We start from the raw sequence: 19,821 nt of genomic DNA on the forward strand, positions 1-19,821 counted from the left end.
GGACATTGCTCCTACTGTTAATATACCCCACCAGACACTGAGCATAAAACCATAGAAAAGTTGTGGTTTGAACGGAGCGTGGAGTGCCGCGACATCGGCGCTGCAATGGGGGGGAAGAATGAAGCTAGACAGCCCAAAATCAGTTTCGAGAACAAACGCCCACCTAAGCAATCTGTGACTGCTGCAGATGGAGGTGAGTCGTCGTCGCAAGGAGTGCCGGCAGACATAGACTTTGGGGCACTGATCATGGAAGTGAGGTCCAGCCTGAAAAGTATCGACACCAAACTTGATGCCATGGCCTCACAGCTCGAGTCGGTGAAAACCAAAGTGGATGCCCATGAGACCAGGTTGGATTGCTTAGAGAATAGGCAAACTGAATGCTGCGAATTCCAACAGCAGGCCAAGCAACACATCACGGACCTGGAAAGGAAACTGGAAACTCTACGGGCTAAGTCGGATGATTTGGAAGCTCGTTCCCGTAGGTCCAACGTCCGAATAACGGGAATTCCGGAGACGACGAACATTGGCAGAATGGAGGTATATGTGACGGAACTGCTGCACGAACTATTTGATCCGGACCTCTCGTCGGTGTTCACAGTGGAAAGGGCGCATAGATCACTTGGCAAGAAACCACCGGTGGGTGCGCCGCCTCGGCCTATCCTTGCTAAGCTGCTAAATTACCAGGACAGAGACCTTATCTTGCGTCTGGCCAGAGAAAAGGGTAAAATCACACATAAAGGCAACAACATCTCCTTTTTTCCAGACTTTACCCCCCTGGTGCAAGCGGCCCGTAAAGAGTTCATGCCGGCTAAGAAACTGTTGGTGCAAGCCGGTGTTCAGTACTCGCTGTTGTATCCGGCGAAACTAAAGGTGGTGTATGATAATGCCACACACTTCTTCACGGATGCGCAGTCCGCGCTCAAGTTTGCCAAACACATAAACGGTCCGGGGGCGAGGCGGAAATCGCCCAGGTTAGAAGAACAATCTGCGCACCTAAGTGATAATGACTGATTGGGATACGGCTGTAAGTACTGTGGTGTATCTGCTTGGTTAACACACGGCCAAGCTCGTAGCCCTGATGGCCCCAGCACCCCCTACTATGGGACAGGTATTGACTTTGGCATGTTTCGTAATCTGGCGGGACTCCACCTGCATTTTTGTTGCTATCGAGACCTTGCTACCTATATAGATATCGCTGGGGGAATGTTGATTGATTATGGGGTGGGGACACCCTTCGGGCTCGAGAGCTAATCACTCACATGTAGCCACCCTGTTTCCACAGGGGTGTACGCCAGGAGCACCACGCCCCCATGGGGTGTATCCCACTGTTTTTGATGTTGGGTTTTCGTCACGCCTTGCGTGTCTTTAACAGGGATATGTCACAACCTGATTGGGGGGTTGGTGAGGGAGGAGGGAGGTGGGGGGTGTTTGGTGAGTTGTTGTTTTTAGTTACGAACTGGTGCACTGTGAACTGCTCTATATCTTCTTCTTTGCGCAGATGGTTTTTGTGTGTGACTGGTGCGACACTGGGGGTGCGGGGAGGGGGGAGCCCGGTGGGAAACCCACTGCTTCCACGACGCTTCGGAAATGGGGGGGGGTTAAACTATGGACTTGGAACATTCGAGGCCTTGGGGATTATAAAAAAGCCCAATTGATGCATAGTATGTTGGCTAGGCATAATGTGGATGTTTGTTTTCTGCAAGAAACTCACCTTAATGCAACCCCTTCGCCCAGATTGAAACATTGAAGGTGGTCGAATATATATTCAGCGATATACTCTAACTATGCAAGGGGGGTGGCTATTCTTATCCGAAGGGGGTTAGATTGGCGGGAACACACTTGTGTGCTGGATAAAGATGGGCGGTATGTTATACTGCATGGTTCCTTAAACGGGCGGCCGATAATACTAGCGGCCATCTATGGTCCGAATGTGGACGATCCAGACTTCTTTAGGAACGTCTGGGCACAGATTGCATTGTTAGACTGCCACTCGATTGTTGTAGGTGGAGATTTTAATGTTGTGCTGAATGATGACATGGACCTGAGGGGTGCGAGTAGGCCCACACATGCTAGAGCGCGCCAAGCTGTCCTAGATGTAATGGAGGAGGGGTTGTTATCAGATGTGTGGAGGGTCAGACACCCGGAGGAGAGGGTGGGTACTTGTTACACATGCCACCAATCTGCTTGGTCCCGACTGGACTTCTGGCTGGTGTCACCGGAGGTGGCAACATGGGTAGCGCGGGCTGACATCCAGGCTAGGTCCCTCTCCGATCACGCCCCCTGCATGCTGGAGTTGTGTGTGCCCGATACCATTCACCGAGCGTTCACATGGCGCTTGCCCCCTCACGCCCTCACAGACCTGGTGTTCACTGAAGAGATCCGAGCGGATATTGTTCAATACTTTGCAGAGAATGAGGGCTCGGCTTCCTCTGAGGCCATTGTGTGGGACGCCTTCAAAGCGGTTATTCGGGGTCAGTGCATAGCAAGGCAGGCGGGGGTGCTGCGTACTATCAGGCAAACACTGGCAGGGTTAGAGTGGGAGTTGAGAGATCTGGACCTGGCCTTCTGCCAGGACCCGACTTTGGAGCTTGCCGGCAGCTTAAAGACCAAACTGCTTGCCTTTAATGAGGAGGCGCAACGGGAGGTAAAGTTCCTGGGAAGACAGGCTGAGGCCCGCAGATATGGAGAGGGGGACAGGCCCAGTAGAACCCTAGCTAGGCTAATAGCTCCTCGTACACAGTTGCACTACATACATACCATTCACAACAGCCAGGGCTCTCTGGTTATGGGACAGGAGGCAGTACTACACGCCTTCACTGACTTCTACGCATCCTTGTATGCGTCAAGACAGCCCAGTGCCCCTGCATCCCTGGAGGGTTTCCTAGACTCTATAGCCCTAGTTTGGTTTAATGAGAATCACAGGCAATACATGGACCTCCCAGTTACCGCTCAAGACATTGCTCAGGTAATAAAAAGCATGCCGGCCAATAAAGCCCCTGGCCCTGACGGCTTGACGACGACTTTCTACAAAACGTATGTGGAGGAGCTGGCGCCGAAACTACACTCTGTGTTTGTGGAGGCCCTTGAACTAGGCTCCCTCCCGGACTCCATGAGAGAAGCCTTGATCATCACATTATTAAAACCTGACAAAGATGAACTGTCCCTGGACTCCTATCGGCCCCTTTCCCTGATTAATGTGGATGCCAAAATTTATGCCAAGGTCATCGCAGACAGATTGCAGCCACTGTTGCCCATTGTTGCACTCCCGGACCAATCTGGGTTTATACCTGGCCGGGCCATGTCGCACAATCTCAGGACCATCTTCTCTATCCTACATTACCTACACCCCTCTGTTCAGGCTGCGGTGGTGTTCTTGGACGCCACCAAAGCATTTGACTCCCTGGAATGGCCTTACTTGTTCAGAGTTCTGGGTAGGATGGGATTCAGCCGGAACTTTATCACTCTAATTCAGCTACTGTATGAGACACCCAGGGCTAGGGTGAGTGTGAACGGCCTCGTGTCAGCACCCTTTGACATCTCTAGGGGGACCAGACAGGGGTGTCCGCTGTCTCCTCTTCTCTTCGCTATTGCAATGGAGCCGCTGGCGGCCAGGGTTCGGCAGCACCACACAGCGAGAGGGATTGGATTTAGCTCCCGTAGTCTACTGATATCGCTGTATGCAGACAATGTCACCCTGTATATCAACAACCCCACTGAAAATATGAATCCATTGCTCCGTGAATTTGTGCGATTTGAGGGATTGGCGGGAGTGTCAATTAATTGATCGAAATCTGTGGCGTTCCCTCTGACTGACGTGACCGGTCGCCCACCACCGGATTACCCTCTGCGCTGGGAAACCGACGCGGTTAAATATCTGGGAATCTGGATCAGTAGGGATATACAGGAATTGTGGTCTCTCAACTTTGGTAGAGCGGTAGACTGGCTGGAAAGGAAGATAGAGGTCTGGAACAAGCTCCCTCTCTCCCTGGTTGCGAGAATAGCACTAGCTAAGATGGTGGTTCTCCCCAAATTTTTTTATCTTTTCGTCAATATTCCGCTGCCAATGACTGCGCATTTTCACGCACGAGTCCGATCTCTGCTACTGACTCTGGTATGGGCCGGAGGACAGGCGAGAGCTTCCTGGGACTTACTCACGCTCCCACTGCGACAAGGCGGTCTTGGAGCACCTGATTTGAAGCTGTATTCCCTATGTGCACAGGCGCAATTTTTACATTTCTGGGTCTTCCCCACTCCCTACCAGCCACATGTGGCGGTAGAACTGGCCGCTGTAGCCCCGTCGCCACTACGCGTGGCGCTTTATGGTAAGGTATCACGCCCATCGACGGACGTGGACACGGTGGAAATGATTCGCTGGTCCTGGCGCGAGCTACAGCATAGAGCGGGACTCTCCTTATTATACGCGCCGGCTATCCCCCTGCGGGGAAACCCGATGCTACCTTGTTTGTGTGCCAGAGGTGATGCCCTCACTCTCCGTGGGAAGCGCTTGCACACCTTTGCGGATATATATCCTGACGGCACTTTTGGAGAGCTGAGCGCTTGTGAGGACACCCCACCTGAAACCTTTGCGGACGCGCTTCTATACCACTCTCTCCGGGAGACTTGTAAGAAACTGTGGCCCCAATTCCCGGAGGAGCCGCCGACACTTGATGCACTTCAAAACCTACTTTCGAGACCTTCCCCCAAAAAACTAGTGTCTAGATTGTACGTTTGCATGCAGGAGCAGGCCCCGATCACTGTACCTGCGGCCAGGCAGGCTTGGGCTGCTGAACTTGTCGAGCCTTTGACAGATGAGATTTGGGACTACTGCTGTAGGCAACTTACGCCGTTGTCGCCGAATTATCGATTGCGGCTCATCCACTTTAAGTTCTTGCACCGATACTATCGCACGCCGGTACTGCTGCACCGCATGGGCATCCGAACTGATGCGTCTTGTTGGAAATGTGGCGGGATGGACGCGACCTTCCTACACGTGGCATGGAGTTGCCCTAGGTTAGACGAGTACTGGTCAGACATATTCACTGCAATTAACCAAATCCTACACAGAACTGATATACCTTCTCCGCTGCTGGGACTGTTGGGCTATGTTAAGGACACAGAACCCTGTGACAGGAAGTTACATGCGCTGCTGCTCCTATACGCCAAGCGACAGGTGTCACTACACTGGGGCCGGAGGGCTCTGCCATCGTTCACTGCGTGGGTTAAAGATGTGACATATGGTCATGCACAGCTCACTCATTACTGGGAGACGATGCCAACTGCTTCCAGGCCAAACGACATCTGGGGGCCCTTCCTGCAATGGACTAGGGAGCGTGCGGACTCGGACGCTTCCGGGAGGTCACCTGAAGTAGGCGTCTTGGATGATATGGGGTAGAGGCTTGAGGTTATGTGCGCGCTAGCGCTGCCCTGAGGATTTCTGCCTGTGCAGGTTTGCTTTTGGGCCGTGGTGCGCTTCGCGACTACTATCATCTGGAGTCCCCGGAACAAAACTATCAGACAGCTGCCGCCCTTTTCTGAGGCTGCACGACCCCGTGTTTCACCCTAGGACTCCCTCCACCCCCCCCTCCCTTCTAGCAGTCGAGATCAGGCGACCACCCCGCCATTACCCCTACCCGTGGTTGATGTCCTTTTATGGGCGCTAAACACAGGAGCGCACGACCCTATGTATGTGTGAAGAGTTGTGTGATTGACATGGCAGACTTGCACCGATGTTCGTTGTTTCTTTTTTTCTCTTCGTTGTTAGTTGGGGTGGGCTGGGCGAAAAACAGTGACCATAGACATATCTCTTCGAATTGCCGTACCAACAGGCTGTGGCCTGTTGTCCTATACTGAGTTACGGGGCAGCACTGATAACTTGGGATCCGTTTGATTGTCTACGGCGCTGACAAAATGTAAGACCAATTAGCGTGCTACGGTTGAACTGCTCACATACTGATCCTTACTAAATCCTGTGTTACTATTATGTGCCATACGACCCGCCTGGGTATGCCATTGCTTATGTTTCATGCTGTGTATGCGATGTGTGCCTTCATAGCGGCCTGCCTCCGGGTTGTTGGCGTGACGCAGTGTAACTTTTAATTTGTCATATCAATAAATGTCTTGCACAAAAAAAAAAAAAAAAAGTCACCTCCCACTATCAACAGGTCATCCGTAGGGATAGGTTCTAATGAGCGGGAGACAGAGTCCCAGAAATCTGGGTTATCTGCGTTTGGGCCGTAGATATTTAGTACATGAATGGGGTCATCCTCCCTGAGAAGATTAGTAATGGAAAGTCGGCCTACTTCATCGTGGGAGTGTGAGACTAGAGTAAGGTTAGCTTTTTTCGCTAAGAGGGTGATAACCCCTCCCTTTTTGTGAGATGCTGGTGAAGACAGGATGTGTGACGCCCAATGGATGTTCAGGAAGCGTAGATCGTCCTCGGACAGTTTGGATTCTTGAAGTAAAATAATGTCTCCCTTGGATTTGGTAATATACTCAAGAACTTTCCTCCTCTTTACCGGATGGTTTAGGCCCTTAACATTAAGAGAGACTATCGTGAGATCATCGGCTAGTGAGTTTGTCTTAGCCATTGGGGATGAGGAACGTCTCTGAGATAGTGTGCTGTGATCTGAAATAGGCAATGGGTAACTCCCCAAGCTGCACAGTGCGGACAACGTGAGGGCCAATGTGTGAAGGTATAGTGGACTGCAACGAAATACAATTGACATTTGTGGCATAGGTAAACATAAGAACAAAACAGCATAGAACGTAAAAAAAATCTAAGGCTCTTTGGACTCTTTCAGCTCCATTTTCTCCCCTCCCTACCCCCCTCCCCCAACCCCCTCCCTCTGTCCTGTCCCCCCCCCAAATACGTACATCGGGAGTGTGACGGCAGTCCCGTGCAAGGCAGAAATTAGGGATACATAGATGGTAACTAGTAGCTTCCCTAGCTTAAGATAATACAATGTTGGTATTAATTTCGGTAAATTTACTTATTTTAACTAGTACAAAACTGCCATGACGATGAACGGAGAGGTCCGTGAACTTTAACCGTAAGCATGGACGGTGAATAGGGAGCAAAAGCATTACACAAGAAGGCGAAATGGATATAACTATATCACCTATAACTAATCTGTGACGGTGAGCAATAAAGAGCATTACAGAGCAGTAAATAACAACAATAATACATCAAATTTACATCACTCTATCCGGGCACAGACCTATTTGCATTAAATCTGCCTTAGGGCTACAGCCACTCCCACCGCAGATAACTAAATTGTAGAGAAAGTAACATAGCCTATAGGAGGAACATACAACATGCGTAGGTAGAACACGTAAGTATAACAATGTAATGGGGCTCAAGGCCTACTCACAGTACAGATGTGGTTACCTGCAGCCCCAAGGTAGTGACCAGCAAAGGAACAATGACTCATTAGTAAGAGCACTAGACATATTATGCAGGAGGGCGAACAGTGAAGCGCAGGGCCACATTTATGAAAATAGAGTACGAAAGGTAGGATTGAGGATAGCATGACAATGACACTTGAGCCTAAATGCGTGTGAAATCATGTCTTCCTCTTGTTCGAGAGGCCTAACGCTAGGTCCATTTCTTGTTCGCGACGTTCTTCCAGAAGATCAGCAAGGACTTTGGGGTCTGTGAAGTATCTCGGGTGGCCGTTGAAGACGACCCTGAATTTCGCTGGTCCAGCAAAGGAAAAAGGAATGCTTTTGGATCTTAGCCTGTCTCTGAGTTCCAGGAAACCTTTGCGGATTGAAACCGTATCTCTAGAATAGTCTTGTGTGAAGATGATTCTATGGCCTTCCCATGTGATGGAGTGGTTTCTTCTTGCGAATTGGAGGATCATCTCTACGTGCTGAAATCTGAGCGGTTTGCAGATCATTGGTCTGGGGCCATTGGAGTTCTTGGTAGCGAAGGTGGGGATCCTGTGCGCCCTATCCAATTCAAGGCCGTGTGGGAAGACCAGTTTGGTTATCATGGGAATCCATGATTCGAGGAATGCCACGCAGGAATCCGCATCTTTTTTGGAATTCTCTGGAACACCAAAGATCTTGATGTTACCTCTTCTGTTCCTGTCTTCCAACTCCGCTTTGTGGCGTTTCAACTCTTCCGTGGTCTTTTCTAGACATTTGATTTTGGAGACTGATTGTTTCGATATGTCCTCCACGTCGCTTATTCGTTGTTCAGCCCCGCCCAGGCCATTGTTAATTACATTTATATCAGCTCTGATCGCAGTGAGCTCAAGCTGCATCGAGTCGGTATTGGTTTTGGTGGATTTAGAAAGTTCATGTGGATCTGCCAACTTCCTGAGAATCATTTCCATATTGGCTGCCATATCGGCCTTACTTTTGATGGGTGAGTCCAAAAGAGAGTCTGGTTTCACCTTTTTAGGATTATTCCTGCCCTCTATATTCGCCATTGCTAAACGCTGTAGGGGGGCACCGCTGGATGATGAGGCTGGGCACATTTGTGAAAAGAGACGGCAGTGGAACTACTAATACTTCTGAACAATGATCGCGTTTGCTGGGAACCAGTCAGACCTTAGATACTGTAAGAAGACACTGCTGGCTGTTTAGACTGGGTGCCCTCTCGAAAGGAAAGACGACTGCAGGATTACTTAATCCCCTGTGGTCACCTTAATGGATAGGACCAGGCTCCAATAGGTGTATGTCCCTGTTTACTGGATTACGGAAAAGCAGGAAGAGCAGGGCGCAGAAACCGATCAATACATATTAGGTGAGGTGTGCTGCTCCTGTAGCTCATGGGTATGAATCTCCTCTTTGGGTGTTAGTGCAACCCTGTGATAATGAGGCCGGATATTAATCCCCACATGGGCTTAATCATATAGGCACAGACACGGGCATTCATAGTTAGATGTGGCGAGGCAGGTAGGGCTGCATATAACTTCACTTGGAAGGAGGTTATGGCTCTGTTTGGCAGAAGATGGCGGTGGATGGGATTGTGAATGGCCCAGAAGCTCACCGTGAGTCGGTGTGTGTATTCCTCGTGAGGATCGTTGTCGACGCCGCTGCCATTTTAAGGTCAGGCACGTGGAGCCGGTGAATCCTTCACAGCCGATCACCTACCTCCCTCCGACGGCATTTAAACACTGGCTGAGGTTTATCCAGGGGCTGTGTGTCCTGTACCGCCGGCGGGGGTCGTTGAAGACAGTGAGAGCACCTTCAGCTCTCTCTGGGATCAGGCGCTGCAGTTGCGACAGGGCGCCGCCATTTTGGGCAGAGCCCGGGCTACGGTCGCGTGGCCGACCGAAGGCCTGCAAAGTCCCTGAAAAGTGTCACAGACCAATTTCAGGGCATCGGTGTGTGCAGCGAGGGTCCGGGTGCAGGTGCCTTGGGTCTGGGCCGAATCGCGCCGCTGGGAGCAGTGGTAGCACAGAGTTCGCTCTCCCTGTCCGCGGAGCACTCGGTTCAGGCGGCCATTCCTCCTGCCGTCCAAGCCACGCCCCCCCCAGGTAAGTGTCTCTTTTGACATGGTTAGTCTCCACTCTTTGTCTGGAACATGATGTGACTGATTGAAAGTGCACTGGGTCCCCGCTAACCAGGTCCCCAGTGCCAGAGCTCCTTCCCAAAACTCTACCACAATTGGTACAACTTCAGCAACCTGTATATGTCCCTAGAAAATGGTACCACTGGTACCTAGGTGTAATGTAGCCAATGGACAGTGCCCAGTGACCACACTGGTCAGGCACTAGGACCAGCCCGAGGGAAGGCCGAGAGCGGGAGGAAAGGGAGGAGCTGGGGGACGAAAGGGCAGTTCACTGCTGACCACCGTGCCTGTAAGACATGAATAAAGAAGCTCCCTACTATACCAGTTGTCCGCGTGGTCATTGAGTCACCTACGACTCTACAACTGGCGACGAGGCTAAAGACACCCTGCGTGTGTGCATAGCCACTGCAGCAACCGGCGACCGACTGGCCTGGAGCTCGCCCCACGTCCGGAGGCTCGAGCGCGCTGCGTGTCTAGATAGGACAACGCCCACCGAGTGCCCACCTCGGCAGCAAAAGCGGATCCGACGAACGTCGACGTAGAGCGCCCACCGAGTGCCCACCTCGGCGGTGGAAGCGGACCAGAAGAGCGCCCACCGAGTGCCCACCTTGGCGGCGGAAGCGGACCAGAAGAGCGCCCACCGAGTGCCCACCTCGGCGGCGACAGCGGACCCGAAGAGTGCCCACCGAGTGCCCACCTCGGCGGCGACAGCGGACCCGAAGAGCGCCCACCGAGTGCCCACCTCGGCGGCGGAAGCGTGGCAAGACCACCACCCACAGAGTGCCCACCTCGGCGGTGGAAAAGGAAGAAGACTGCCTCCTTACCTGTGGTGTCTCCAGCGGCGGATCCCCGGCTTCGGTGAGTGAAGACGCCGACCCAGCCAGACTCCCGGTAGAAAATCGAATGAAATCGGCCGAAATCCCGCCAAAAACGAGATTCCCGGCGGCCATCTTGAAGTCAGGCAGCATCGACCAATCCCCTGCGAGGGATTTCCGGCGGCCATTTTGAAGTCAGGCAAAGGCCCTAAAGTGACAAACAAGCACTGGCGAGTGCAGCGAAGAGAATAAACAAGCACTGGCGAGTGCAACGAAGACTACAAACAAGCACTGGCGAGTGCAACAAAGATATTAAACAAGCACTGGCGAGTGCAACGAAGATACTAAACAAGCACTAGTGAGTGCAACAAACCTAGCAAACAAGCACTGGCGAGTGCAACGCAAAGAACAAACAAGCACTGGTGAGTGCAACGAGTCCGGCCAAGAGAGGGAACACAGACTGAAGTACACGTCAGGCACTACGAGCAAACAATGGGCGACTCTGCCCCTGAGAGCACGTCGAGAGCATCGCTCCTGCGGCGCCCCGAACCCCTCATTATCGAATCTGGCAGGAGTATGAGCCTGAGGTGGCAAGAATGGATAGAAGACTTTGACGACTTCATAAAAGCATCCAAGATAACTGACGAGGAAGGACAACTACTCTTCCTCAGGAACCTGATTGGCAGGGACGGGGGCCGGGTCCTAAAAGAACTGCCAGAAGAATCCTTGGTGTCCTACACAAAAGCACGGGAAGCCCTGGACGGTAAATTCCTGCACAAAAAGAACGTTGACTATGAGCGGTACACCCTAAACAGAGCCGTGCAAGAGAAAGGTGAACGAATGGAGGCGTTCGTGACTCGTCTGAACCGCCTAGCAAAGCACTGCGAGTTTGACAAGTTTTCAAAAGAAGACGCTCTGCGACTAAGAGTCATAGAAGGATGCCTCTCCGAACCATTGAGACGTAAGTTACTGAAGAAAAGCTACACACTAGCAGAAATCGTGGACATGACGAGAGTAGAGGAGCAAGCTGACAATTACGCAAAGAGCATGGAAAGCGGAAAAAGCGAGAGACCGGAACAAGCCTTCAGGATGCAGTCTCGGCACGAACATCGGCGGTCCCCGCCACGTGATCGCTCGTCCAGATCTAAGAAACATCACCACCAGTCCCACAGAAGGCACAAAGACACGAGATACACGAAAGGACGCTCGGACAAGCACACCAAATGTTCCCGATGCGGCTACGACTATCCACATGCAGATGCATGCCCAGCACTGGGTGAGCAATTCCGGAAATGTGGGAGAGACAACCATTTTGAAAGTATGTGCGGGGCAGTGTCGAAAAGCGATCACAAGGGAAGCCACCGACGATACCCAGACAGTCGCCATCATATCAGGGCTGTCGAAGACAAACGCGACTCTTCCTCTGGGTCGTCACAATCAAGCGGCCGCTCCTGAAGGACATGTCAGACTCGGCGATCATCCTCAAGAGGCTCTCAATCTCCATCACCCGTTCCCCGAAAAGAATACCTCTATCGGGTGGCAGACCTTGACCAACTAAAGGAATACCCGCGCCTGGACATCAACATCGGCTCTCACCCCACACAGTTTGTGCTCGATAGTGGGGCAACGCTAAACTATCTACCAGCAGCTGAATATCACTGGATGAATCCACCGCCCAAACTAATGGAGGCCCATGGTCAAGTGTACACGTGGATGGCTGAAGAGCCACTAACGTGCCTCGGAAAGTTCGAAACCGACCTTTCATACGAAGATCAGACAATACCAGCGTACATCCATGTTATTGAAGGGCCCAAAGCCGACTGCCTCCTGAGCCTGGCAACTGCCGAACGGCTGAAACTGGTAGATATCCTATTCAGAGTCACTGACAAACCAGCACTCATCCGAAAATTCCCAAAGCTATTCCAAGGTCTAGGAAAATTGAAGAACTGCCAAATAAAAATACTTATAGATGAACAAGTCACGCCGGTGGCACAACACCACCGAAAAATTCCATTTCACCTGCAAGAAGCCGTGGAGAAGGAACTCGGAGACCTGCTAGAAGCAGACATCATCGAGAGAACGGAAGGGCCAACCCCGTGGGTCTCCCCGGTCGTGGTGGTCCCAAAGAAAGGAGAAACGGGCCGAGTTTGTCTGTGTGTAGACATGAGAGCACCCAATACGGCCATCGAAAGAGAGAGACATCCTGGCCCACACATCAGTGACATGATCACGTCCCTCAACGGAGCAAAGATATTTTCAAAACTGGACCTCAACAAAGGATACCATCAGCTAGAGTTGCATGAAAGGTCAAGATACATCACAACATTCTCGACACATCTTGGACTATTCAGATATAAGAGACTAAGTTTCGGAGTGTCATCAGCGGCAGAGATATTCCAAGAGGCCATCAGGAGAACACTACACCACATCCCACAGGTTCTGAACTACAGTGATGACATCCTCGTATACGGAGCAACTGCAGCTGAACACAACAAAGCGCTGAATCAGGTCTGTCAAGCACTGATGTTATGTTATGTTATGTTAATTGTTTATTTCTATAGCGCGCGGCTACTCAAAGAGAGTGTCCCGGCGCTTTATTGGAGAAAGAGACAAAACTGCAACATACTAACATAACACCAGATAAAAAAACTAACAGAAGAGTGGGCCAAAGATTCACGGAAGACCGGCTACTGAGTGAACAGCCAAGTTTTAAGGCCTTTCCTAAAAGCCAGTAGACTGGTGGCTCCCCGCAGGGCCAGTGGTAAAGAGTTCCACAACTGAGATGCCAACAGTCCAAAAGAGCGGCCTCCGAGGCGCGCTTTCTTTACCCGGGGGACAACAGCAAGGTACAGGGCTTCCGACCTCAGAGACCTGGTCGGATGATAAAAGACCAGCCTCTTTTGGAGGTACTTGGCTCCCTCCTTGTGAAGAGCTTTGTAGGCCAAGGTCAGCGCCTTAAAGGCGATCCTCTTGCGGATAGGAAGCCAATGTAAAGTTGCCAGCAAGCCCGAGGCCCTGGAGCGCCTACCAAGGCCAAAGATTGCCCTGGCAGCGGCGTTCTGTACCACTTGAAGCCGCTGCAGCAAATACTCTGGAAGGCCCAGGTAAAGAACGTTGGAATAATCCAACCTGGACCCAATCAGAGCCTGGACTGTCAGCGTCCTATGTTCCATGGATAACAGAGGAAGGAACCTCCGCAGCATCCTGAGGATGCCAAAGCAAATGCCCGACACCCCCAGGATCTGGGATTTCAAGGTAAGCCTGTTATCCATCTTCACCCCCAGATTCTTAGCAACCTGAGAGGAGCAGGACGGAGGAAACATATCCAGTGGCCACCAGGTCTGCCAATCTGGCTCTGTGTCGCACCGAAAGAAAAGTACTTCGGACTTGATGGACGCGAACCTCACACTTAACGAAGCTAAATGTGAACTGCACAAACCAACACTAAAGTTCTTCGGACACCTATTCTCTGGAAATGGAATGAAACCAGACCCAGAAAAGGTAGCAGCGTTAAATGACACACCAAGCCCGAAGGACGTGGGCGATGTACGTTCGTTCCTAGGCATGGCCAGCTACTGCTCCAGATATATTCCCGACTATGCTACATTAAGCTACCCGTTAAGGAAGCTCACCAAACAAGGGCAACCTTTCCAGTGGTCCACCCAGTGTGAAGGAGCATTTAGGGAAATCAAGAGAACTGTTGAATCAGCAAAGAACCTAGCATACTTCAACCCAACAATGAAGACGGAGATAACGGTGGACGCCAGTCCTGTAGGATTAGGAGCCATCCTAGCACAGTATGACAGGGAAGGAGACCAAAGGCACATAGTAGCGTATGCTAGCAGAAGCCTGACGGACACAGAGAGGGCCTACTCGCAACCAGAAAAAGAAAGTCTGGCGGTTGTCTGGGCGTGTGAACACTTCCACATCTTCATCTTTGGAAAACACTTCACACTCATAACTGACCCCAGGCCCTAATCACAATCTTTGGAAACCCGAAAGCAAAAATGCCACCAAGAATAGAGCGGTGGGGCCTAAGGCTGCAAGAATACACATACACCATCATCCACAAGCCAGGCAAGGACGCCAACCCGGCAGACTACATGTCACCACACCCCATCAAAGACAACAAATCAGAACCATCAATAGCGGACGAATACATTTGCTTCGTAGTGAATCAAGCGAGGCCTCCGGCTGTACCACTGGATGCCATCTGTGAAGCAACACAAACGGATGCCACCCTGCAAGAAGTGAAAAACAGGATCCAAACCAACGGCTGGAGACACAAGTCAAACAATGGACAAAACGACACTGACATGGCGGCATTCAAACATGTCCATGAAGAACTGTCGATAGCCGCCAATGGACTCGTTTTACGAAACACGAGAATAGTAATACCACGACAACTCAGACAAGGGGTCATCGACTTAGCGCATGAGGGACATCGGGGAGTGGTAGCTACAAAAAGAGCACTCCGCGAAAGGGTCTGGTTCCCAACCCTAGATCAGATGGTGGAGACGACATTGAAGGACTGTCTGCAATGTCAACTTGTAAGTCGTCCAGACCCCCCTGCACCGCTACAAATGTCCCCACTACCGGAGGGCGTCTGGCAACACATTGCCATCGATTTCTTCGGACCAATCAAATCGGGCCAATATGTCCTGGTCATCATGGACGAATACTCCAGATTCCCCATCGCCCAGCTGTGCGCCTCCACGAAAGCATCAAGTGCCATACCCATCCTAGAAGAGGTTTTTGCAGCATGGGGAATTCCCCTAGTGGTGAAGTCGGACAATGGACCACCTTTCAATAGCCACGACTTTGCTGAGTTCGCCCAACACCTCAACTTCACACACCGCAAGATCACACCATTATGGCCACAGGCCAACGGAATGATTGAACGCTTCATGGCCACGATCAAGAGGACCCTCCAGCAAGCAGAACTCACTGGAAAGCGCCTGCAGACAGCACTTGACGAGATGCTGCGGGCCTATCGAAACACGCCTCACTCCACCACGGGCAAATGTCCCGCTAACATCATGCTAGGACGCCCAGTGCGCACCAGAATACCAATGATGAACCTGACCGCGACAGAACTGGATACTGACTCTGATCACGAAGAGATCGCGGCAAGAGACAAACAAAAGAAGGAAAAGATGAAAGACTATGTTGATGAGCGACGTCATGCGCCCCCCCCCCCCCCGCAAATAAAAGAAGGAGACTGGGTGCAGGCAAGACAAGAGCAGCACCGGAAGACGGACTGTCGATACAACGAGGTTCCTCTCAAAGTGATCCAACAAAAAGGAACAATGATCACAGCGGAGACCGAAGGGAAGAGACTCACCAGAAATGTGACATACTTCAAAAAGTGTGGACCCACTGTCACCGAGCGACTGGCCGATCCTAAACTGGAGCCAGAAGACCTCGAGACACTGACAACCAACAGCTCATTACCCATGGGGATCGCTGACGAGAATGAGAGTGACAACTCTGACCATCAAGCACGCCCCAGACGTGTGATCAAGAAACCGTCGCGTCTGATTGAAGAACCTTAAAGAAACAAACTCGTGACTTGACCAGGGACATGTCACTGTGTCATCATCCACCTTGTGTCGTCATCCACCGGGGGGGGAGATGTAATGTAGCCAATGGACAGTGCCCAGTGACCACACTGGTCAGGCACTAGGACCAGCCCGAGGGAAGGCCGAGGGCGGGAGGAAAGGGAGGAGCTGGGGGACGAAAGGGCAGTTCACTGCTGACCACCGTGCCTGTAAGACATGAATAAAGAAGCTCCCTACTATACCAGTTGTCCGCGTGGTCATTGAGACACCTACGACTCTACACTAGGGCATTGGGACTGGAGAGGGTTCACTAGGGCTGCAGCACTAACTGTGCCACCCTACAGACCTCTCACCAAGACCATGCAAACTGTCACTGTAGGCTGCATGTCTAGGTGCAGAGAAAACCGAAGAGTCAACATGGTACACATCCCTGTGTGCCATGCCCCCAGACACTACATAAGGTATAGGTAAGTCACCCCTACTGCAGGCCTTAAAGCCCTTAGGCAGGGTGCACTATATCACATGTGTGCTCCTATCTGCCTGAGCAGATGAGACCCTAAGTCAATTATTGGATATTGTAAGTGCACAGGGAAACCATAGAGAGTACATGGGCTGGACACCACTCATTACAAGTTCCCCAGCACCATGATGGCTTCACTGTACCCAGTGATGTTTAGAACCACACATCTCATCTTAATAAATCCACATTTATGCCAATGTTAGATTTGTAAATAAATGCACACAGGGGACACCTTAGAGGGTCCCCATAAAACCTACCAAACACTGGTGTGGTCTCTGACTAGTCTTAGCCAGCCTGCCACCACCAGACGTTTGTGACCTCATGAGGTGAGAGCCTGTGCTCTCAGAGGCCAGGAACAAAGCCTGCTCTGGGCAGAGGTGCTTCACACCTCCTCCATGCTGAAATGGCATTCCAAGTTGGTAAGCTTGAAAGGCGATGCCACCTTTGAAATGCAACCCAAGCATCTCCAGATAGTGAAGGATGCCAACCCCCCTGTCTTGCTCTACATTTGACGGGACTACAGGCATAAAAATAAGGAGGTGGGTCCACATTCAGCCAGCACCACCTCTAAGGTGGGGCAGGTGATGTGGAAACCACTTTTCAGTTTTTTCAATCTTGTTTTGAGAGGGATAGGCCAATTAGGGTCATGGATGTTCCCATTCACCCAAAGGAAGTGGTCACATAGAGGGTGTAGACACCCTAAAGGTAGGCCATTGGCTACTACCTGTTTCCCCCTTTAACACCCCTAAATTTAGTATTTAGGTGGCACCTGTTGACCTTGAATGGACAAAGAAGAGCTGCTGATCTGAGAACAGAGTACCTGCTGCAGAATATTGGCACAAAGTTCTGCCTGCTGCCTCCAAGGACTCAATCATCGTGGTGTGCTGTCTTGTCCACCTGCTGTGAGGCATCCAGGTACCCCGGAGCACCTTCAACCCTTTGTCAATCGCCAGAGAACTCCCTTGGAGTAAAGGAAGTACTCTCATGCCGTACCAAACCGGCAGAGTCTGGTCAACCAACTTGCTGCTCCCCGGCAACTCCGAAGCAGCACCTAAGCAAGAAGAGGTACACCGGTTCCGGAGGGTCAGATCTGCCCCCACCAAGTGAGAGGACACCAGGGCCTACTGGAGCCATGCTGTAGCAATACCCAAGGTACCGGACCACCTGCAACCAACACTGAGACGTAGAGTTCATTTAGGAATCCAACTGCCCCGGAAGCAAGCCCCCATTGAGGGACATCGAGACCCCTGAGACCTACTTTGTGAATGGCCCAGCGGTCCAGAAATTGTCCCTTCAACCTGCCTGCCCCTGACCTTGAAGACCATCTTGACATACAGAGCCCGGATGATCTATTTGCTCTGCACCCAGACGGCCCGGCCTGGGCACTGATGAACCAGCTGTGCACCCATGGTCCTAGCAACCCAATTCCTCATTTGGTGTCTTCTGGGCTTACCTGAAAGTCCTCTTGTGCAGCCTGTTTTGGAGTGGCCTCCTTCTTCATAGAGCACCAGCTACCAATGACCTCAGTACCCTGCTCCCGGCCGAATCCTGGACACTCCTGATGATCCGTCGATGGAATATTGGACCTTGGCCTGCTGCTTCCCTAAACCTCGAAGGAGAATCCCTGGAACTGACTGTATGATTTTATATGCATTTTCTCTTCTCCATAGACCTTCATTGTGCATAATTGCAGACAACAGTGAGCTATTTTCCAAACTTTAAAATTCATATTTAAAAAAGTTCTTACCTGTAAAGAAAGTTCTTGGTCTTGAAAATCATATAAAAATCTGTGTTATTTTTTCAAATTGGTCTCTCGGATTTATTCTTGAGTGTGTGTCTCATTTATTGTTTCTGTGAGTCCAACAAATGCTTAGCACTACCCTCTGATAAGCCAAACTGCTCGCCCACACTACCACAAATAGAGCGTTAATAATATCTACGTTTGCCTCGGTATACCAATTGGGTACCCACTGGACTCACTGCAAAGTGTACTTCGTTGTAACGCACTATATAGAGAGACAGCTTCCTACAAACATTTTTTGGAGGACAGGCAAGGTTTGCTTGGCTGGTGACTCTTCTGAAGTCTAGAGCGGTAGTTCTTGACTTGTGGTTCAGGGACCGCCAGGGTGACTGCGATGTTACTCAGGGGGTCTGCTACTACTTCAAATATTATATATTTAACAGATTTACAATGTCTATATGAATAAAGGACCGAAATTTAAAATGGGAAATGTTAAAACATTCCGTAAATGTAAAGGAATTTGAAATTGGAGGCTAAAAATTAAGTTTCTATACTCATATTGATGTGTGGGTGCAGTAGAAGTGCATTAAAAAGAATAGACTACGGAAGATGGGTGGCCTCAGTTCAATTTGGAAGAGCTCCACCCTTCCCATTACAATTAAAATGTAGATGTTTTTGTATTTGTGAATTAAATAAAATATTTAATAATTTGTTTAGTTTTAATGAATATTTGTTTCTGTATTTTTGTGTATTGTTTTGTAATTCAAATCATTTAAATTGCTTAGGCTGGGGTCTCCTGTTCCCAAAAATGACTCAGTGGGGCCCCCAGATTCTAGTAATGATCAGGGGGGATCCACAGCAGTCAAAAGGTTACGAACCACAGGTCTATAGGAAGCATTTGGCTTGCTGGGAGGGCGAAAATGTTGGCAAGGCTCATATGTGCTATAGTTTAGCAGAGATGCTCCTCTGATGTAAAGAGATGAGCCATGATAAAAATCAGCACACACAGCAGCGTTGAACAACTTTCATGTACAAAGGGAAGTTTTGGCGCTAAAACGTGATGCAAGAAGAGAGCTAAATGCTATGCGTTGCATAGCACTAAACCCCTGATAATGTATATAAAGGGGGCAAACAGAGCAAGAACAGAGCACACGCTTTCAGAATTCTGCTCAAAGCCATATCTACTAAAGTCACTAAAGATCTTATCCACTAAGGGACCAGCTCAAGCAGATAGGGACCAGCACGCGAAGGCAGGCTGTGCTTGCATGCTTGAACCCTGCGAACACAAAACTGAACTGTAGATATGTCAAGTTTCTGACTACGATAGAGCAAAGACTACAAAATTTACAACTGGCGGTAACCATTGGCTCTGGCACCTAACGGATGAACTTTGGGCTACAAATGCCCAGCCCGCCCCGGCTCAGGGAACACTGCTAGACAACCACTCTCGGTCTCTTACTGTATGGTCTTCGATAAGGATGTTTACACAGACTACATTGTTTTATCACATTTTAAGAATTTGTTTTAAATGTAACGATTGTATTGGTTTTAATTAACTATACATATTAAAATGTACTTACTTAATTTACTTACTAAAGATCTTATTTATTTTTTATTTATGTGTTTTTATATAGCGCGGACTTTACCCGAAGGCATCAGAG

The sequence above is a fragment of the Lissotriton helveticus genome, chromosome 4_2 (genome assembly GCF_964261635.1).
Source record: "Lissotriton helveticus chromosome 4_2, aLisHel1.1, whole genome shotgun sequence".
Lineage (NCBI taxonomy): Eukaryota > Metazoa > Chordata > Amphibia > Caudata > Salamandridae > Lissotriton > Lissotriton helveticus.